Source organism: Scyliorhinus canicula, chromosome 4 (genome assembly GCF_902713615.1).
Source record: "Scyliorhinus canicula chromosome 4, sScyCan1.1, whole genome shotgun sequence".
In the NCBI taxonomy this organism is placed as follows: domain Eukaryota; kingdom Metazoa; phylum Chordata; class Chondrichthyes; order Carcharhiniformes; family Scyliorhinidae; genus Scyliorhinus; species Scyliorhinus canicula.
Window position 1 is genome coordinate 93,513,768 of NC_052149.1, and position 23,316 is coordinate 93,537,083.

A 23,316-nucleotide genomic window follows, 5' to 3' on the forward strand; every position below is an offset into this window, starting at 1 on the left:
ACTCTCCAACTCCGGGACCCCTGCTCCCAGGGTCTTGCATTTTCTCTCTATTGGCCAGAGATCACGCGCTTCTGCGCGATTGGTCTCAAGCCGGTCACGTGGACTGCAAAGCCCGTCCCCTTAAAGGGACCATCTTATCACATCTAAGGTCAAGGGACACAAGGGAAAGAGTTCATCACAAAGTTAGTTTGTCCAGGGACCTTTGAGTCCTTGTGGGATTCCTTAGTCCCCCAACAGGCTCCACAGTCTCCAAAGTAGTGTTATTGTGAGCTGGAGGTGACAGTTCAGGTGACGCCACCTTCTCAGTAGGCTGCTTGCCTTGCTAGCTCCCCCCGTGCGACTGGCTGATCTAACTGAGTTTCCCAGCTCCCTCCACTCTGGAACAGCCACAGGAGCGCTGGTGACACTAATTGGAAACCTCTGATCTGGAATGGGGCTTATCGCCCCCCAACTCCTCACATGATCGACATGCTTCCATTAACACTGGCCACGTATGATACAATTCCTAATTGGGACATGATCCAACCGGCTAACCAGAGTGGGCCAAGGCGAAATTCCGAACTAAAATCCGAACGGTTTCTAAAGTGACTGCCCATAAGCAACTCAGCCGGTGTGACAATTGGAAGATTTTAAGAAATTGGATTAGAAATGTAGTGGAAAAGTTAAGAGTTAAAATCCTGGGGTTAGTGTGGTTTGACTTGGAAAGTCCCGAGAGATAATGATTTGCAGGCTGCCTGCAGAGATACTGGTCAGTGCTGGGTGGAGCTCAGAGAGATCAGAGCCAATTTGAAAAGCAGAAGTTTCTGTGTGTTGGGAGAAAAGTGAAAGGAAGTAGAGCTGACATGGCAAGTCTGTGTGACCACAAGAAAGGCAGTTTTCCTTCCACGTGAGATGGCTTGACAAGTACTAATATTTAAAAACAGAGCCAGAATCTGCTTTGTAATGCAAGGAACACTTTGGGCCTTGCTTGGTTAATCTGGATTGAGAGCTGTATATGTGGTTTCTTGTTTAATGAGAAATTGAATAGTCATTTTAAGTAAGCGCTTCTTTACGGGCTTGAAGTTAAAAAGTTTAATATTGTAGTTCTAAGAAAGTTTTGTTTTAAAATAACCAAGCCCTTTTCCTTCCTGCAATCACTCCTGGAGCAAATCGATCATTCCACACAGTCTGAAGAAAATAAAAGAAAATATTGAGGTTTCGGTCCAGTATCCTAGCCACTGTTGGGGTCTGGTTTGCGATCGTAATACTGGTGTGACCCCTGTGGTAGTGGGGGCGGTCGTGTTGTAGGACAATACAAAATCGATCAACTGATGGCGGAAAGGCAGGTCTGAGTGCTTCCTCATGGCATTCTTAAAAGTCTGAATGACCCATTCCGTCAATCCATTGGGTGCAGGATGACATGGGGCAGTCTTTGTAAGGCTGGTCCCGTTCATCTAAACAAAATGTTGGAAATTGTCCCCAGTAAATTGTCCCCATTATTGAACACAATGGCTTTTGGCAGGCCTGTTATGGCGAAGTTGAGAAACATCCTACCTAGAAAAGGGCCTGCATAGTTGATTTGCAGGTGGTTCACCGGCTGTCTGACCACTCCCAGTTCAGCAATCCCAGGAATGATTTTGGCTCGGCTACATTCCTGGGTGCTGTGGCCTCTCATATGGCTTTCACTTTTTCTTTGAGTGGGTGTAGATCTGTGGCATCCACTTGGAATCTCAAGTGTGTGGCCTCTGTGGCCTGTAAGGTACATTTCTTACATTTAAGGTGAACACCCACATCTCGGAGCCTCTTTAATACCTCCTCCAATCTTGACATGTGCACCTCATGCGTGACTCTAGTAACTAAAACCAGTTCCTTCCCATTCGGTTTGGTCTATGCCCCTCTACAACAATCAAAGGCAGCTGGGCCTCTTGTTCTTTGTAAGGTACTGTGCGAGCTGTTGGCCCCAAGGATTGTTTGGTTTTCCCGCATACAGATTGACAGCTTGACCATCGGGTTGCTAAAATGCAGGGTCTGAGCCCCTTTTCAAATATAATCAAACGTTTTGTCCCTCCCCACCCGTAACCGATGCCTTGGTATCGACTTTCATTTTCAAGGGCTTTCCATTCACTTGTTAAACTATTTCAATTGGGGCTGTCTTATTTACTTAAATGATGTTTAGACAGTACATTTCATGCACCTCCACAGAGCTCTTCTCGGCTGCGTTCAGTGGTGTCATGGATTGGTGGTGCTGCTGTGTTTTTCTTTTGCTTTGCTGCACTTTGCCTCAGGTGGCAATAAGCCTGGATTTAGCCTCTTTGGCTGCAGCAAAAACACACAAACTCCCGACAATGGCAAGCTTCCTGGGGGTGATCGAGAACAATCCATCTCTGTCTTGGGCTGACGACCCAATCTTTTTCCAGTGCTCTGACTTCAGTCCAGTCCCGAAGACCGTGTCTGATACTCTACTGTACCTGTTGATCTCGCCGCTTGCCTCACGGCTGAATATCTTCCCCTTCTGGCATGCTTTGGAACTCAGTCGCACCTTTCTGGCCACATTCCACCACCTGAGCTACCTCAATCGTTTTGTCTAACGTGACTTTAGTTTCAGCCAGGAGATTTTTGTGAATGCTGCGGTTGTTGATTCTGCAAACAGTTCAGTACCCGGCTATTTGGCGGAGCCTGGCGACAAAGGCGGAGATGGACTCTTCTGGATCCCTAACAGCAGAGCTGAATTTATGCCTCTGCAAGATGATCAAGGGCCTGGGGTTCAAATGTTCCTTGACCAATGTAATTAATTGTTCAAGGGTCTTTGAATCAGGATACTCCGGGATGCATGATTTCTTATCGGGCTGCAGGTTTGAGGTTCAAGACCAATTAGGGACGGGCAATAAATGCTGGCCCAGCCAGTGATGCGCACATCCCATGAAGAATAAAAAAACATCCAGATAAGAAGTGCTCTTCTGAATAACCAGACATCACCACCAAGACACTCACTGTCTGAACCAATTGAGAGAAACACAGTCCCATCTTTGAATCACTATTCACTTGCCTATGGAACCACAAGTCACCACAGCACCGACTTGGGACTTTAACCCCTTTTGGGCAAGTCTGCATTGTAACGAACATGAAATGAAATGAAATGAAAATCGCTTATTGTCACAAGTAGGCTTCAAATGAAGTTACTGTGAAAAGCCCCTCGTCACCACATTCCAGTGCCTGTTCGGGGAGGCTGGTACGGGAATTGAACCATGCTGCAGGCCTGCCATGGTCTGTTTTAAAAGCCAGCTCTTTAGCCCTGTGCTAAACCAACCCCTGCTGGTTGAGCATGCTAACATGGAAACCAGTACAGTCGTCTTAGAAATATTTGCTATCCTCCTAGATCTGTATTAAAAATGCTTCTCACTCTCTGATTTAAATTAATCAGCCTCATTCTAAACTTTATGAAGTTTTCTTGTGCTTGAACTTGTTGACAGCGAATCCTGATACATCCAACATTACTTGAATTAACTAATGCATTAACCCTTGCTCCTTCAAAGTCTTTGATAGAGCAACCTGCATACTGCCATTCCCACTTCAAGGTTTTAGAACACTTTATGCCCCCTAATTTTCATGACTAATTTCACTTCATACTGTCCTGGCAGGCGATCTTAGTCCCTTCAGGAACTTGAGCTCATCCTGACCTCTGCTGCCCAGATCCTGGATCCCACAAAGTCATGATCACTTGTCACCCCATGTGCTCGCTAACATGGGTTGTTCTATTGGTCCCCCAAATGCTTAAAATTTTAAATTCTTAAGCTCATGTTCAACTGTCTCCATTGTATTGCCCTTCTGTCAATTCCTTTGAATCATAGAATCTACAGTGCAGAAGAAGGCCATTCGGCCCATCGAGTCTGCATCGGCCCTTGGAAAGAGCACCCTACTTAAGCCCATACCTCCACCCTATCCCCACACCTCCACCCTGTCCACTTAACCCCACCTAACCGTTTTTGGACACTAAGGGCAATTTATCATGGCCAATCCACCTAACCTGCACATCTTTGGACTGTGGGAGGAAACCGGAGCACCCGGAGGAAACCCACGCACACACGGGGGAGAATGTGACCCTGCACAGATAGTGACCCAAGCCGGGAATCGAACCTGGGATCCTGGAGCTGTGAAGTAACTGTACTAACCACTGTGCTACCGTGCTGCCCACGGGCTTGAGGAGGTTCCAATCAAGAACTGTGATCCTCCAACTCTGGCCTACTTCACTGTACTTCCCTCATTCACTTCATGCTACCATTTGTGGTTTTACCATAATGTCTAAGCTCTGGAATGACGGTTTCTAAACTTCCCTGCCTCACAACCTTTCTCTTTGCTCCTTAAAGCATTTCTTAAAAAAACATCTCTCTGACTGAGCTTTAACCAGGTCCTTCTTTTTTAACACTCCTGCGAAGCACCTTGGGGTGTTTCACTATATCGAAAGCACGGAAGGAGTGCATGCTTTTGCTTCTCTCTCGATATTTTTAATCCAGAATATATTTGCGAAGAAGCCTGCTGCCGTTTTTACATCATAAATACAATCAACCATGCAAACTGATCATGTTTCATAATTAAAAATGCTAACCATACCATATTCGCACTCACTTTTTATCTCAGATACAAGAGCAGGAGAAGTTGCTTCAGTGTGGTGATATAACCACTGTAGTTATGCGTACTTGCAGTAGGGGGATGTATGCCTGTACCTGTAATACATCTTGCCATCCAGAAAGAGACCTATTTATCCCGACTCTCTGTCTTCTGTCCGTTAGCCAATCTTCTGTCCAAGCTAATTAGTTACCCCTAATTCCGTGTGATCTAACCTTGTGATCTTGTGAATTAACCTTCTGTGCCCCTGCCGGCTAGCTCCGCCCACAGGGAGCTTGTGTATAAATATGCGTGTGAGTCACTCAGACCTTTAGTCCACAGTTGCAGATGGAGGGACAGCATCGCACAACAATAAAGCCTCTATTGTACTAGTCTCTCGGCTTTGAGTATAATTGTTAGCGCTACATTCAGTGTGCATTATATGTTGAATTCTGGAATTATTTAGAGGCAGGGCTGGAAAGAGTGCAAATCTGAGTCAGTTGTCACATTATGTGCAACTAGTTGCCAGTCCCCGACCTCTTCCCTGTGTCCTGGCCCTTTCTCATGGGCTACGTGGCCACTGTCAGACAGAATCAATTCTTGATTGCATTTGGCATTGTTCCAGATCCAGGATTAATCTGGGCTGTTCGCAGATCCAACAGAGTATCCAGTGTTCTCCATTTCTAATTCCCCAAAAAGTGAAATTAAGAGAAATTATTACTGCAAACTAGGCCTTGTTATTGCAAAAGATGATTGGTCAGGCTCTTTTAAATTTTGAACCAACAAACTTTTATATTTTCCATAAATCAAAGTGAATTATTGTAGTATTAACGACAACTGAGTTATGAATACACTGGAAAAACCAAACAAAGCTTCCATCTAACCACAGATGCACAAACGGGTAACTGATAATGGTGCTGATAACTTTAATTTATCTTTACCTCATAAACGCAGCAAACACATTCATCATCTGTCAGAGGCCGTTAATGGTTTTTGAGGTGAAGGGGTAGCAATTCCTGTCTGTTAAAGGCCAGTCAACCATCATTTACAAAATAAAAAAGAATTAATTGCTGAGCAGAATTTCTGATCCATCTGCATGTTGCAAAGATGTATTAATTTCAACAAAACAAAAATCTTCAACCAGAGACATTGGAGGTGGAGGAGCGACAAAATGGGTTCTCTAGCGCTTATTTCTGGGCCCTTGAAATACATTCCACGAAAGCCGTTGTGCATGCACACTTCTGACAGGAAGTGCATTGGACGCCATTTTGTAAAAAGGCTTGTGTCTGCGAATACCTAATGACCTGTGGCAGCAGGCAGGTCATGATATCAATTAATGTGGAATGCTGATTTTCACCATGCTCCACCCATGGGCTTCTGCACTCCTTTAACCTCGTACAGCTGAGCAGGTGTTCAATGGAATGAAGGAATCCCACCACACTTGCGTAAAATAGATCATCAATTAACTGCAGGTTAGTTGCTGGATTATTTCTTAGAATCGTAAAGTCCTTTATGGTACAGAGGAGGCCATTCAGATTACCAAAACGTGCCCAATACTGCCCTAATCCCGATGGCGATCTTTATGTGTGCCTGCATTAAGCTGAGCGCACATCCTCGCTGCACAAACAAGGGTGCAATTTAATGGGAAAAAAACAGATTCCGGTTTTGGGTGTATTTAGCGGGATGTTTCTCAGCACCTACACCGCTGTCAAACGGGACTCTTGTTTTTTTTTGGCCTCTGCGAGGAATGCTGAGGCCACACTGACCTTACAGTAAGGGATCAGAGCACCATTTTTAAATGCTGCCCCAGTGCCCCAAACTATCTATTGGGGGGGGGGGGGGGGGGGGGGGTCCTCGCGTCCCTCCTCACTCCAGCTCATAAGGGCAGGGCACCCCGCACAGAAGGTTAATTCACAAGATCACAAGGTTAGATCACACGGAATTAGGGGTAACTAATTAGCTTGGACAGAAGATTGGCTAACGAAGAGAAGACAGAGAGTCGGGATAAACAGGTCTCTTTCTGGATGGCAAGATGTAACTAGTGAGGTACCACAGAGTTCGGTTCTTGGGCCCCAGCTGCTTACAATCTATATAAACGACTTGGATATGGGGATAGAAGGTTCTATAGCCAAGTTTCCAGGAGACACAAAAATAGGTGGAACAGGAAGTTGCAATGAGGAAACAAGAACCTTACAAATGGATGTAGATAGGTTAGGAGCGTGGGCCAAAATGTGGCAGATGGAGTTTAATGTGGATAAGTGTGAGGTCACGCATTTTGGTTGAAAAAATGGGAAGGTGACTTATTATCTTAATGGATAGAGACTTCAGGGTGCTCCAGTGCAGAGAAATCTAGGGATCTTCATCCATGAATCACAGAAAACCAGCATGCCTGTACAGCAGATAATAAAGAAAGTGAATGGAATATTGGCATTTATAGCTAAAGGAATAGAGTATAAAGGTAAGGAAGGGCTGTTGCAATACAAGGCATTGGTGAGACCACACTTGGAGTATTGCACACAATTTTGCTCCCCTTATTTGAGGAAAGATGTAGTGGCATTGGAGGAAGTTCATAGGAGGGTCACTAGGTTGATTCCAGAGAAGAGGGGTTTATTGTATGAAGAGAGATTGAACAGTTTAGGCCTATACTTTCTAGAGTTTAGAAGAATGAAGGGAGATCAAATTGAGGTATACAAGATGATAAAAGGTATGGATAAAGTAGACGTGGAGTGGATGCTTCCTCTGATGGGGCATTCTAGAATGAGAGGTCATAGTCTTGGGATAAAAGATAGCAAATTTAAAACAGAGTTGAGGAGAAACTACTTCTTCCAAAGTATTATGAATCTGTGGAATTCGTTACCCCAGATTGCATTGAATGCTGGGACAGTGAGTAAATTTAAGGAGGATTTCGACAGATTTCTAATTGGTCATGGGTTAAGTAGTTATGGAGAACGGGTAAGACGGTGGAGTTGAGGCCAGGGTGAGATGAACCATGATCGACTGGCGGAGCAGACTCGATGGGCTGAATGACCTAATTCTGCTGCTATATCCTATGAACTTATGAACCCACGGGCCCGACTCCTGGCAGTGCCAGCCTGGCACCAGGGCATTGCCAGCCTGGCATCCTAGCAGTGCCACCCAGGAACCCTGAGGTTGGCACGATGAGACCATTCGATCGGGCCCAAGTGTCACTACATGCTGCAGTTGCACTTCTCCCTAGTGTTGCAAAGGGTGGGTCTGGCCAGACTGCCGTGGAACACTCAAGTAGCTGGGCCATGCCATACCACCATCCCTCGTGGAGAAATTTATTCAGAGAAACACCTTTGACCACAAGCCCATCAGGCTGGGGTCTGTACAAAACACCCTAGAGGCCCTTCAGGAAAAAGAGATGGTGGATCGTGTCGGATGGTTTCCTGAGCAGAACTGCCACGGTCATTTGGAAGAATGACTCATCAAACAGGTTTCAAACAAGCACCAAAATATAGCTTAACTGGTGGTGAGAAAGGCCCACCCCGCCAGATCCTGAACATGCCTGGAATTGCATCGAGTCTGCACATTGCCCTTGAGGCAGCGATGGTGGGGAAGAGTCCGCTGTCCACCTCCTTTGCAAAGAAGGTCTGGAGAGAGATGAAGTGGGTTTGTCGAGGTTCATTGTGAGCTGCCCTCTGACAACCAATGGGCTGTTTTATGAATAAAGTATAAAATGTTATCACCAAATCAATGCTGACGCTCTGTAGAGCAATCCAGCCAGTCCCATTCCTCTGCTCTACTCCTGTAGACCTTATTTCATTCAAGTGGCCAGACAAAATCCTCCTATAATCATTGATCATCTCCACTTCCGCCACCCTCGTAGACAGCGGATTCCACGTCATTACCACTTGCTGTGTAAAAAAAAGTTCTTCCTCATGGCCTTGCTGCATCTCTTGCCTTAAAACAGTGCGCCCAGTCCTTGCACCATGAGCTATGGAACAGCTTTTCTTTGTCTACATTATCTAAATCTGTTATAATCTGCTACATCTCTATCACATCTCCCCTCAATCTCTTTTGCTCTGAGGAAAATGACCCCAGCTTCTCCAACTTAACCTTGAAGCTACAATTCCTCACCCCAGTACCATTATTGCAATTCCAAGTGTTTGAATACTTTTCCACAAGTGTTCAAGTTACAATCATCTGCAAGGCACATTTGTTTGGTGCTGAACTACTTTTATTTGTGACTTACAGGCTTGTGCACAAACCAGTTTCTTTGCGGCTTTGCAGGCCATGTAAAACTTTCCCTTGGCATTGAGCATGGCTGGCAGATTGAGAAGTGGTCGAGAAGAGCAGGACAAGCTGCTAGAAGGTGGAGGATAGGGGGAGAAGGGCTCTTAGCGATGCCCATTCCCACAATGATCTGCAATGTTTCCCCTTTGGGGGTAAAACATGCCAGCATGTCTCTCCCTCTTCTAATTTCTACTGCCTCGTGTCACACATCACCTTCTTCTGCAAGACAGAGGGATGTATGTCAGTGAGTGTCGTGCAATCTGTTTGGATGAGTTGAGTGTCATGCATGAATGGATTTCACTGGTGCGAAGGCTGTGAGATATGCGCAAGGATTGCAACAGTGCGTTTTATGGTTTCAATCAAGTTCAGGATCCAAAGGTCCAGTGGTGTATTCCTCCCATAGTTAGCAGGCTGAAACCATTGCAGGGTGATCTGTTTGTCCAGATGCGATGACTTCCATGATGGGGGAAAGCATGTGAAGATGGATTAGCCTTGTGGACACAGATACAAAAGTTCAGATGTTCCAGCAGAACTCAGAGGGCATGATCCAATGGCCACACTGGGCCCAAAAAGCAGCATGCCATGGCCCAGCATGGCCGTTGAAAGCCGGGAGACCCCGCTTCCGGGATCTACATGCATCGCAACGTGTCACGATATCGGGGCTGGTTTAGCACTGGGCTAAATCGCTGGCTTTGAAAACAGACCATGGCGGGCCAGCAGCATGGTTTAATTCCCGTACCAGCCTCGCTGAACAGGCACCGGAATGTGGTGACTGGGGGCTTTTCACAGTAACTTCATTTGAAGCCTACTTGTGATAATAAGCGATTTTCGTTTCATTTTTCATTTCATATCGCGTTGGAACTCGCCAGGCTGTCAGGTTTACGGTGCGAAGCTGTCTTTCTTTGCACATGTGCGATCTGTCTGGGGGCACACTGCATGTGTGTTCAGGCTGGAGTGGTTGGGGGTCATCTCGGGGGGCATCAGAGATCGGGATGTCATTTGTAAATGGCGTCCTGATCTCTTGTTACACTGGGGAGTTCGATGAGCGAAGCTCTCCAGTGTACAAAACAGGATTATGTGTGGCCTTGACCGCGCGTTCCCCGCTGAGGCCCCTTATACAACATGAGTTGAGGTGTACAGCCATGTGTTCTCAGCACTGCAAGAGCTCGCTATGGGACTTTATTCCCAATTAGTTCAACTGCGGCCACAGTATAGATCAGAATCAGGCTATTTAAATCTCGGCAAAGATCTTTGTTGCAACCTGTTAGGTGGCAAATGGTAGACATAGGCAGGTTGCTAGCCTGGAATACTATTTCTTTTCTGAGGCTAAACAGTGACTTAAGGTGGAACCCAAAAGCTGTTCAAGCAATTCAAGCAGTTCAAGTCTCAGTCATATGACAGGGTGATTTTGGGTCATGCTATTCTTGTTAAGTTCCAAAGTGTTTTGCACGGGTAACAGTAGAACCATCGGCACAAGGTTGGAGATGAGTAGTCACGAATAGTTCTGCCTTTGTCTATAGCTAACTGATGCAGACATCTCGTCTACTATCCTTTGTGTTGGTTTGGCTGCAATGTTTATACAATGCAAGGAGTACCACACGTCAGGAGTTTGAGGAGTTAGCATTTATCCGTTTTCAAACTGCTCAGAATCTTCCAGAACTGCCATTTTATCAGTCCAGCCATTTGTCCATTTGAAAAAGTAATAATTTTATAAAGGAGCCAGGATGATATGCTCTATAATGGGTGGATTCTCTGGCCTCCCGCAGCACGTCTCTGGTTGGTGGGAGGTTGACAGAGGGATCTTCTGGTGTCAGCGCTATCAATGGGATTTCCCATTGATTCCACCCTATGCCACTGGGAATCCCGCGGCAAGGATGCGCCACCAACAGGACCAGATGATCCCGCCAGCTAGAAGAGCAAGAAGACCTCGCCGGATATGTCTTCTGATCATGACAAGTGCATGGGTTAAACACATATCAGGACCCCCGTATCCAATTTTGGGGGGGGGTTTACTCACCCCCACCCTCAAGCCGTTGAAAATAAACCACTTTAAGAAGCAGGGAGGGTCAATCTTTTATGTGTGCAAATTAAGACTTTTTACACCAGAGCATGCTGTCTCAGAACTTGTGAAATGCTCAAACGATATTCTATGCTATGGCTGTGTTGTTGTGTCACCTCTCCGATTCCTCGCCCACCAATCTTCATCACTGCAAAGGGCGTTGAGATGTTTCTCAATATTAAACTTGTTACATAAGTGTAAATTGTTGATGATCTGCAATACCACTGAGTGTAGCTGGTATTAATTATACTGTTATGTGTCTGCAATGTTGGGGAGTGTTTTTTTTCCATCCTTTTGCCCTGTCCTGATTATTTCAGAGTTATTTATAATCATTGTTCATTTTCAAGTCTGCTTATAGCCAACTTGTCCAGTCCAACGTATTGTGCATAATAGAATTTGACTGCTACAGAACACTTCAGCGAATCTGAGCTATTGGAATAAAAATGCACTCCAGGCAGGATCAGCATCTTTCGTTACCATTTGAAATTATGTTTATAATATTTTCAAAATAACAGTCAAACCGATGGCACTTTGTTTACCCAATCCCATGTAAAATAGGCTTCTTTTAATGTCTTATGGCAATCAGTATGCTTACTTATTTACCTGCTCAAAAACGTGTGATCTGTATTTTTCATAATTTAACAATGCCTGTGTGAGTCTCCTCTGCATATCACTTTTTCTATGTTCATAGATGAAACAAGCCCCAACGTCTGGACAACACATGCAGGTATTTAGATATCCGTGATTTAAATGTTTTGTGTCAGAACTCTCTCATTCAGGAAATAAAGAGCCGATGTTATATTCTGCACAGCTCAGAAGCCAGCATGAACACATCTCAGGAAGAAACGGAGTACTAGAGTGTGATAGAAAAATGTGACAAAACGCATTGCAGACAATGGTGGCATAAAAATAGCACAAAACAAGCTGTGTTTTGCCACAGTGCTCAGACTGCATAATTCCTATGAGCATTTGATCTCATCCTTGAACTAAGAGATTTTCAGCAGGATTCATTCGATAGAACTTAATAAAAGCTACAAGAATTGAAGATGATTTGCATTGTGCTTGTTTTTCTGACATGTTTTGGGTAACATGCATATATTACCTACTGCCTTCAGCCATTTTGGAACATAAGAACAACTGATGACAAGTGAAGAGCTCAAGATGTTTGGAATGTGACTCAATGGAGCTTTAGTGGGGCGTGTGAATGATGAGAGGTGACAAGCAGCTATGAATAGAACTATAGCAATGCTAGAGTAAGGGAATGGGGCAGTACTCGGATGACATCATTTATAACATGGAACCTCACAAAAACTGCATTAAGAATGACAATGTACAATTTAGCAAGGCCTTGCACCCTGAGCTGGCAATGAATTAATACCTTAGTGCACGGTTACTACGGTTGCTGAAAATGACAAGCTTTATTCTGCAAAAATCCTCAATTGAATTATAATTGAAGCTTAAGCCCTTTGGGTTTATTTCACTAGCCATAAATAAATGCACTTTTTTGGTTTCAAAGGGAGGCTGACATTCATTCTTTAAATAACCACAGGGTAAGGCAAGTAAGCCCTTGCAGTAAATGCTGCAGCAAAAACGATACATATTTTATAAATATTCAAATGTTTCCTTGACCCTCCTGCTAGCTTCAGATTCTGACATGAATAGGTGTAGTTATTAATAATAATACTGAGAGGCAGTGTGCTTGGGCCTCACTTTAAACCTTACATTAAAAAGCTTTTAAACACCCAGCTGTCACAGGATTCTATTTCATATTTTTGTTTAGTTAAACCCATGGGATTAGACTAATGGAAACTGTGGGCCGAGAGTGCACAAGTTTATGTAACTTGCATTTGATGCCGTTTCATTGCTGGCAGATGTAGGTTTTAAGCATCGGGTTCTTAAAATTTCATGAATTTTTAAACAATATTTCTATGTTCTCCAGAGCAAACGGAAGTGACAAACGTTTCCAGTTCTGGATATTGCGAATAGGCTGTAACCATGTGCTGATAAAAGGGGCTGGGCGCTGAAATCAGGGAAGGAATCCCTGAAGTCATGTGGAGCACCGCTGGGTTAAAAAAATGGATTATTTTATTTATCAAATACGCAGCAGATTTGCATTAACCGATACAAAGACTGCCGTTTCCCTTCTTGCCATTTAATCTAAATGCATTGTGAATTTAAAGACCGAGTGATCATTTTTAAGTCGGTGATTATCCAGACATGCATACATTTCTCAGCTGTAAACCCCAATTTTGTACTGACAATTTGAATGCTTCAATGTGAAAGCACACCCATGGTATAGTGCCTTTTCATTCAAATGTGCACCTAAAAAGTGCTTCTTTAATGGCTCCTGGCAATTTACTTGCTCATTACTTGTCTCTCCGGTTGATTCAATAAATGCACACTTTATGCTTTTAGAGTTTATGGTTAAAAGTACAATGGCCACGATTCCCAGTGTCAGGGTAATTTGTATAATTCGACAAACATGAGGGTTTGAAACTGCTTCCAACTGTCAGATCGCCTGTTTGGTGGTGACGATGAGGGGGTGGGAGGGGTGAGGCTAGGGAAAAACAGTGTAAAATGGCAAGATTTAAATATCTGCCGCAGCTTAAAGGGGCAGCCAACTTTAGAGAACCACGTCCCAGTGATCATGAAGATCAGCTTTGCTGGATGGAGTTAATATTGATTTTAGTTGCTAGTGTAAAGTGGCAAGTATAAAGGAGAACACATACAGACTAAAGGCTAGATTTTATGCAAAGGCGGTGGCCCTTTCCAACAGCTGAGAGGCCGGGGTTGGCCAATCACTACCCTGCCCCCTCGCACCCTTCCAGGAAGACACTGCTGAATTTTATAGTGGTCAAATCTGAGGAGCTCGCTCCCATTGGCGAGGATGTCCACCCTCCATGACCTTCCAGGAGATCAGATAGTCAACAGGGTCCCCATCCCAACAGTACCACTGGAAATGGTGGCCACTGCTGGGACTGCAGCCAGTCCCCGAGCAGGAGCCACGGATGAGACCTGACCAGAAAGTGGCAGGCTCACCGAGGCCAGTCAGGTAGGCCCCAGTAATAGAGGGAGGGGGGGGGGGGGGGAACGGGAGGTGTGTGCTTGGCAATTGGGAAGCCAGCAAGGGAGAAGGTTCAAAAGTGGAGGATGGCACTTTATGCTGGGAGGTGGGGGCAGAGGGCGGGGGGGGGGGGGGGGGGGGGGGGGGGGCACTTCCATTGAGCACAGGGTGCCAGGGCTAGGGGGAATCCCCACCTTCCTCGAACCTGCAGTAAGATCAGCAAGGCCTCTCCACCTGCCATCGGCCCCAGGAGACCAGGAAGTGATCATTAATTGTCCACTTAACGGCCTCAATTGCCCCAAAGGCAGGCAGACTGCCTGATATCTATGATGCATCTTGTAAAATACCAATGGAGTTGGATAGGTGACGGGCAAGACACCCTCCATTATTGTACCAATTTTACACAGCGACCCCCCCCTACCAGTCCTCTCCCAGTAGGGAAGGCATAAAATATCAGCCTTACATTTAGGCCCAAATCCTCCAATGACCAGAGCAGTAAGTCCGAATTGTGCGTTGGGACCCTGCGGAATTCCTGCTAGAGTTTAATCTTTGATGTAACTCCAGGATCAGCCAGTGTAACTGAATTGAGCACGACAACCAAGATCCTCAATCACCACTCCTCCGACCTGACTACACCCCAACCCGACTCACTTACCCACCCCCTCACCCATGCATCACTCACACACCCAGCCACCCTACTGCTCATTCACCTGCTTATCCAGTCACTCACTTGCACACCCACTCACTCATTAATCCAATCAGCAACCTTTTCATTCATTGAAGGACTTGAGACCTGACACAAGTGCATACATGTTATCTCTTCGTCCATTTTCTTTTATACTCACTGGATTTGCACTGGAGAGGCTGCACCAGCGCATTCCTGCTGCAGACAGGATTGGAAATCTCAGCTGGAAACAAATAATATACTTGGGGGACAGAACACCTCATGGGCTGTGGCAATGTGCCTCACATGGTTACTGACCTGAAGATCTGGGTCAAAACATTTGGGAAATATTATAAGCTATGCACTTTGAGTCTCTAAATAAAAATTGTTTTCTCCGTTTTACCTTTTGTATATTATGAATGAATTAATTTATGAACAAAAAACATGCTGTTGCTGCTTTTTGTCTTACATGCATTGGGACAAACACAAGAATACCAAATTTGAAAGGGCACAACAATTTATATTGCATGAGAAAAGGATGTTGATTGGTTCGCAAGTCGACTCTGATTGGTCAGGGCAAAGTTGATTCTAGCTGGTCAAGGCTTTGCAATGAGGAATGCACCAGGGAACAGTTGCCTTCATGCATTTGTTTAATGAAAAAGGCATGATGCTGAGAAATGTTCATCTCTTCTTGCAGAGGACAGGCCCTGCATATGAAAATATGAATTTATGTAGCCTCCAGCAAGTGCAAATGAGCCACGTTGCAAGCCTGTCTGATAATCTAAAACTGGTTGTTAGCGTAATGCCTCGAACACTCGGGATTGTTCAGTTAAGTGGTGTTCAATCATGGAATCACGTCTGGTCCGGGATTCTCCGACCCCGCGCTGGGTCCGAGAATCGCAGAGGGGGGTCGTGAGAATCGCGCCATGCCGCCCCAACGCCGGCTTGCCGATTCTCTGCCGATTCTCGGCTGCCCGTGGATTTGCCGCCACGCCGGTCGGGGGCCACTGAAAACGGACACCCCCCGGCAATTCTCCGGGCCTCGACGGGCCGAGTGCCCGCCACGTTCGGCCGAGTCCTGCCGGCATGGGTCACAGATGGTCCCACAGGGCGGGACCTGGAAGTTGTGTCTGTGGGGGCCGTCATGCTGGGGGGCGGGGGGATCCAAGCCCGGGGGGGCCTCCACGGTGGTCTGGCCCGCGATTGGCGGGCGGGCTGGTTCTACCGATCGGCCGGCGGGCTGGTTCCGTAGGGGCCTATGTTCCTCCGCGTCGGGCTCCTGTATGGCTCCGGCATATTGCCCCGGAGCCGGCGTGGAGATGGGATACTACGAGCATGCGTGAACTCGCGCCAGCTGCAGCGCGCATGCGTGAATTCACCCAACATTGAAAAGCAAAAAATTGTTATCCGTGGAAATTCAACCAAATTACACTTCTGTACATCAAAGTACATGTATGAACTCTAATATGCTTGGAGTAAACAGGCTTAGACAGAATTTTAATAAAAGTAACCAAGAAAGTAATCACAGGGGAAGGCCATTTGGCCCATTACAATGTTGTGCCATCTATCTGAAAATACTGTGCATGTCATCACATTTCCTTTTGCTTTGAACACTGAAGCTGTTCAATGAGATCTCCTCTTTCTATGATAGCATGTTGGGTGAGGTCAGCTATGTTGGGGCAACATCAGAACTCATTCAGATCTGCAGTGGGGTCAAACAGAGTTATGTTCAGGGACTAGCACTCTTTGGCATAGCCTTCTCCTTGCCGCTGTCATATGCCTTCATGGGTGCCACAGTGGTTAGCACTGCTACCTCACAACGCCAGAGACCCAGGTTCGATTCCAACCTTGGGTGACTGTCTGTGTGCAGTTTGCACTTTCACGTCGTGTCTATGTTGGTTTCCTCCGAGTGCCCTGGTTTCCCCCCCAGTCTAAAGATGTGCCGGTTAGGTGGATTGGCCATGCTAAATTGCCCTTTAGTGTCCAAATGTTAGGTGGGGTTACGGGGTTGTGGGGATAGGATGGGGGCATTGGCCCAGATGGAGTGCTGTTTCAGAGGGAGGGTGCAGACACAATGGATTGAATGGCCTCCTTTTGCACTGTAGAGGTTTTATGATACATCTAAAGAGTGACTAATTACATATGAGAACTGCCAGAGATCTGTTTAACCTTGCGAATCTGAGATCCTGGACAAAGATGTGACAAGTCATCATGAGAGAGTTGCTTAATGCTGATGATGCGGTATGAGCGTTCCATCTTGAGCAACACCTCTTTTTAAAAATATTTTTATTCAAACAAGATTTTCATTATAGCAAATAAACAACAATACAACAAATCCCAAACACGTACTATACAAAAGTACACCCACTCAATCCTCCAGTCCCCCTCATCTCTCCATAAAGAAAACAGAACCTTAATAAAAAAATAAAAAGACAAACCCCACGCCCACTAACAGCTGATGGTAATACATTCCCTGAAGAAGGAGATGAAAGGCTGCCACCTTGAGGAGAACCCCTCCTTCGGCCCCCTCATCGTAGACTTGATCTTCTCAAGGTGCACAAATTCCATCAGGTCCCCGCACCCAAACCAAGGCCTTAGGCGGCACCAGGACCTCCATCCAAGCGGAACTTGCCTCCCCGCTATTAGCGAGGCAAAGGCTCGGACATCTGCCCTCGTCCCTGTCTGCAACAATGGCCAATCGCAGCAATGACGCATTTATCATAGCCAATCCACCTAACTTGCACATCTTTGAACTGTGGGAGCAAACGGTACACGCAGCGGAAACGTAGGCAGACACGGAGCAAAAGTACAAACTCCACACCGTCACCCAAGGCTGGAATTGAACAGTGCTAACCACTGTGCTGCCATGCCACCCTCTCAGAAGCTGGAACTTCTCCAGCAACTCATCTAGGCCGGCGAATCTACCCTCCCGAAACATGTCCCTAAACCGCTCCAAACCCGCCCTCTCCCATGTTCTAAACGATGAATCGTAGCCAGGCGGCACAACCTATGGTTCCTGCAAATCGGAGCCAGCAGTGACACGGAACCCAGTTTAAAATGATGCCTAAACTGATTCCAAATCCTCAAAGTGACTATCACCACCGGGCTCAAAGAGAATCTGCCAGGCAGAAAAGGGAGTGGTGCAGTAACCAGGGCCCAAACAAAAGGGCGGCATGGTGGCACAGTGGTTAGCACTGCTGCCTCACAGCTCCAGAGTCCCAGGTTCAATTCCAGCCCCGGGTGACTGTGTGAAGTTTGCACTTTCTCCCCGTGTCTGCGTGGGTTTCTTCCGGGTGCTCCGGATTCCTCCTACAGTCCAAAGGTGTGCAGGTTAGGTAGATTAACCATGCTCAATTGCGCCTTAGTGTCCAAAAGGTTAGGTGGGGTTACTGAGTTAAGGGGATAGGGTGGAGGCATGGCCTTAAGTAGGGTGCTGTTTCCAAGGGCTGGTGCAGACTCGATGGGCTGAATGGTTTGCTTTTCATAGAATTTATAATGCAGAAGGAGGTCATTCGGCCCATCGAGTCTGCACCAATTCTTGGAAAGAGCATCCTACTCAAGTGCACACTTCCAACCTATCCCCGTAACCCAGCAACCCTGTGGGGGAATTTAGCATGGCCAATCCACCTAACCTATACATCTTTGGACTGCGGGAGGAAACCGGAGTACCCGGAGGAAACCCACGCACACACGGGGAGAACGTGCAGACTCCACACAGACAGTGACAGAAGTGGGAATCGAACATGGGACCCTGACGCGGTGAAGCCATAATGCTACCCATTATGCTCAACGAGGGTTGCTGAGAGCGGCACAGCTCCAGCATCAGGTCCACAAAATGTGGCGCATGATCCGATAGAAAGATCATTGAGATGGCGGCATGATGGCACAGTGGTTAGCACTGTTGCCTCACGGCGCCGAGGACCCAGGTTCAATCCCGGGCCCAGGTCACTGTCTGTGTGGAGTTTGCATGTTCTCCCCGTGTTTGCGTGGGTCTCACCCACACAAGCCAAAGATGTGCAAGCTAAGTGGATTGGCCCAGCTAAATTGCCCCTTAATTGGAAAAAAAATTAATTGGGTACTCTAAATTTATTTTTAAAAAGCGATCGCTGAGTCCCCACCCCATAAGCCCAGGGAGACGAGACCTACCCACCACAAATAAGTCAATCCGGGAATAAACTCAATGGATGTGGGGTAAAGAAAGGAAACTCCTTATCCCTCAGAAATCTAAATATCCATGCGTCTGCCCTCCTCATCTCTCCCTACCCCCATAAATATGATCTTGTGAATCAAAATCTGGGATAGATGCCAGCACCTTATTAATGAATGCCGTGTCATCCCAGTTCACAGCAGACACATTGACCAAAACCTGCCAACAATCCACTAATGATTACATACCTTCCACCTGGATCTGCTTATATAGTAACTGCAGAAAAAGCCACTCTCTTATTAATCAACACAGCCCCCCCCCCCAATTCCCCCCCCCCCCCCCCCCCCGCACCCTACAATTACCCGAGTGATATACCTGCCCCACCCATCCCTTCCGCAATTTTGTTTGTTCCTTGATTCTCAAATGGGTCTCCTGTAGAAAAATCACATCCGCCTTCAAACTTCTCAGGTGCATAAACACCTGGGTCATTTTTACTGGGCCATTCAACCCCCTCACATTGCAAGTTATCAACCAGACATGTGACCTCTGGCACCCCCACGTTGTCCCTTCTCCGCCCCCACCCCACCCGCCCACCCCACCCACCCCACCAACCCAGGATCAGCCATCAGGATCCACCTAGTGAACCAATCCAGCAAAGCCAAACCCGCACCAGCTCCGTGTGCACCCAAGATGGCCGCCACTTCCCCCATCAAGCCAGTCCAAAATCAAAGGAACTGTCACGATCAGCAATCTATCCCTCCCCCGCCATCCTCCGCCCTCCCCCTCATCCCTCCCTGCCCCACCCTGAAAACCAAACCAACAAAGAACAAAAGCCCCCTCCCCCTTCCCTGTTTCCAAACCCAAACAGAACGGAAACAAAAGCCTTATAAATGCTTAAAAACAAACATCCCAATGGTAACACGCTGCAGACATCTCCCCTTCTCCACTCCTGTTAACTAGCTATACCGTTAGCAGGGTGACCCCAGTACAGTGTAGAAATCAATGTCAACTAAACACTATAGCCCCTGTGCCCATACCAAACTTTAATACAGAACAATAGAGAAAAATCAACAACCAACCCTCGCCCTCCCAAAAAACTCCAATAGTACAATATGCAAACCCCAACTTCACCCAGAAAAAACACCCACCAACAAGCCAGTCATTACCCCAAGCCCTCCTCCACATTACAAAATCTCACAAAAAATACAAATGCAGATGAACTGAACAATGAACAAACAACAAACTCCATAGTCCTTAAGCAGTTTAGTTCACCCCAGTCCATGCTTCTTGACAAACTCATTTGCATCCTTCGATGCATCAAAATAATAGAGTCTGTGCTTGAAAGTCACCTGAAGACGAGATGGGTACACCACACCAAACCTCACATTGCTCTTGTACAGTGTGGCTTTGGCCTTATTAAACACTGTGTTCCTTCTCGCTAGTTTCGCCCCAACATCTTGGTATATTCTGATGGCATGGCCCTCCCATCTACATTTTCGATGATCCTTTGCCCACCTCAGGATCCGCTCCTTATCCAGGTGTTGATGAAACCTGACTATGATTGCCAGTGGTGGCTCTCCAGATCTGGGTTTCTGCCTCAGTGGCCGATGGGCCTGGACCAACTCAGGAGGGATCAGAAAGACCACCTCCCCCCCCCCCCCCCAACCTTCTTGGACAGAAAGTCCATGGAGTTTGAGCCCTTCATGCCCTCCTACAGCTCAATGATTCTTAAGATTTGGTGTCTACTCACCTCAGCCAACATCGCAATCTCTGCCAACAACACCATCTCTGCCGCCAGGGAGACAATCTGATCACTATGGTCAGAGAGAGCCACCTCCACATTCTGTATCATCACCCCTTGTATCTCTATCCGTCTATCCATCTTGTCCACGGCCGCCCGAATTGGGGCCAAAGCCTTCTCCAGACCCTCAGCGACTACCTGCCGCTGCTTCTTAAATTCATCAGTCAAGAAACTAGCCAATGTCTCAGTCGACCACTGAGGGGCAAACAACACAGCAGAAGCTTCTGCCACGTTCCCCCCTGCTGAGGCTTGAAGACTTTCTTATCCTGACACCGATCCCTTGCTCGACTTCTGCCTTGTGTTATAGTTAACAAACGTTACTTCTGCAAGGGGATCGTATTCCATCAAACTTCATCAATTTCCTCCAAAACATCGCACATAAACTGGCCCAACAAAAAAGGGCCAAAAACAAAGTATCCTGGTGGGAATTATCATAGAATTTACAGTGCAGAAGGAGGACATTCAGCCCATCGAGTCTACACTGGCCCTTGAAAGAACACCCTACTTAAGCCCACACTTCCACCCTATCCCCATAACCCAGTAACCCCACCTAACCTTTGGACACTAGGGGGCAATTTAGCATGGCCAATCCACCTAACTTGCACATCTTTGGACTGTGGGAGGAAACCGGAGCACCCGGAAGAAACCCACACAGACACGGGGAGAAAGTGCAAACTCCACACAGACAGTCACCATAGGCTGGAATTGAGCCCGGGACCCTGGAGCTGTGAGGCAGCAGTGCTAACCACTGTGCCGCCGTGTGCAACTGCTCACCACATTGCAACAGCTTCAACAGAAAATGGAAAGACTCTCTCACACCTGTAAAGAGTGGTTTGACCATGTCATGGTTCTGGACATTACAGTACCACCATCAATCAGCACTGACATTGCGTCACTGGAGATTGCTGATAGCTTCACACATCTCAGCTCCACAATCACCAGCAATCTGTCAGTGGATGCTGAAATCAACACACACATCAGCTGTTATGTCCAATTTGAGTGAGACAGTGTGGAACAACAGCAATCTAACTGAGAAAGTCAAACTGCGAGTCTACTAAGCCTGTTTCCTCAGTGCTCTCCTATACAGTGGAGGGGCCTGGACAACACATGCTAGACAGGAGAAAAGGCTGAACAGCTTTCACGTTCACTGTCTCCAAGGTATCTTCAGCATTTTTTGGTGGAGCAAGGCCACCAACTCAAAGATCTATTAGACGAAAGATGTCTGTGCTGGCTTGACACATGTACCTAAAGTCCTTCTGTACGGTGAACTGCTCACTGTGTCACAACCTGCTGGACATCCATACCTCTGCTATAAGGACAACACAAAGTGGGAAGGTGGCAGGCATTGACACCTATAACTGGGAAGCAGTCACTGGCATCATAGATCTGGAGACTTGTTGCTTGGTGGAGTACTGAGAGAGGCGAGCAGAAATTGTAAACTTAGTTGGCCAAGGAAGGGGGCCCAAAGAAATCAGACGGCAGGGAATCCAGCACCTCCTCAGTCCACTCACAGTCCTCACCTGCAAAACTGCAGCAGAGACTGTCAAATCAGAATGGGGCTTCTGCACCACATCAGGTGATGCGTAACACAGTGGTGATCACCAAGATACAAAATCCATTGTCTTATGAGACAGAATGATTGCCAGAAAGCTTGCCTCCCTTTCGAATGGTAACTGGGTGATATGGTATCACAGTGGCTATCACTCTTGCTTCACAGGTCCAGGGTCCCAGGTTCGATCCCCGATTTGGGTCACTGTGCGGAGTCTGCACGGTCTCCCCGTGTCTGCGTGGATTTCCTCCGGGTGCTCTGGTTTCCTCCCACAAGTTCCGAAAAACGTGCTGTTAGGTGAATTGGACATTCTAAATTCTCCCTCAGTGTACCCAAATAGGCGCTGGAGTGTGTTGATGTAGGGATTTTCACAGTAACTTCATTGCAGTGTTAATGTAAGTCTACTTACATTATTGTGACAATAATAATAAAGATTATTTTAAGATTGCACAAACAACGATAGACGTGATCTGTGATCATGGTCAATTAGGTTTCCATCTTCAAAGCTTTATACACTATGATCTGGTCCATCCATCAGCCTTTTTTCTATTTAGGCCTGAACAGACTAATCTGAACTACTGGGCTTGGTGCTGGGCAGAGTAGAATTCAAAGCACCGTATTAAATGGTTGAATTTATCAAACCTCAGGAGATTCAATAAACAGTATTAGTGCTTTTAAGTGTCTGTTAATTATCATATTATTGAAGATTTTAATAAAATATTCCACTATTCTACAGGAATTACCCATAATTCCTGTGATCTAATTAAATGGAAGGGCAGGACTGAGGAGCTGAATGGTCCACATTCCATCTGTATCTGTTGAGGCAAAAAAATACCTTAATAGTTTCTGTTTCATCAATTTCTAATAATTCTTCTTCTCCTACTCTTCATTTATATGCTACTTCTTGGCAACATCAGGAAGCAAGGGATCAGCACCACCTCATTCACTTTTCCTAATGGCAGCATTCCAGTCATCCAATATTCAGACCTGGATGATGCTAACATTTCCTCCTGATAAATGTTAGAAAAACAGAACAGAATCTGTCCTTTTAAACTCCCGTTGGTGCCTGGTTGTCTAAGGTGTTCCAATTATTAGTTTCCTTGATCACCACCTCATGCGAAGCTCATAGGTGTAGTATTTTTATGCCCTCTTTAACTCATATTCAGGTTCCTTTTTAATGTCCAGTGTAAAGTT

The 23,316-nt window shown here is 46.3% G+C and overlaps 1 long non-coding RNA gene across 2 annotated transcripts in view; it reads right to left on the reverse strand.

Moving 5' to 3' along the window:
• LOC119964811 overlaps positions 1 to 23,316 on the reverse strand; it is a 185,484-nt gene that overhangs the window by 138,541 nt on the left and 23,627 nt on the right. Inside the window, exon 3 of one of the 2 annotated variants that reach the window (XR_005460368.1) lies at positions 22,530 to 22,937. The exons of the other annotated variant lie outside the window; for it this stretch is intronic. This is a non-coding gene — a long non-coding RNA (uncharacterized LOC119964811). Of the gene's footprint in view, positions 1 to 22,529; positions 22,938 to 23,316 lie in introns of those variants that run through there. 2 annotated transcript variants of the gene reach the window in all.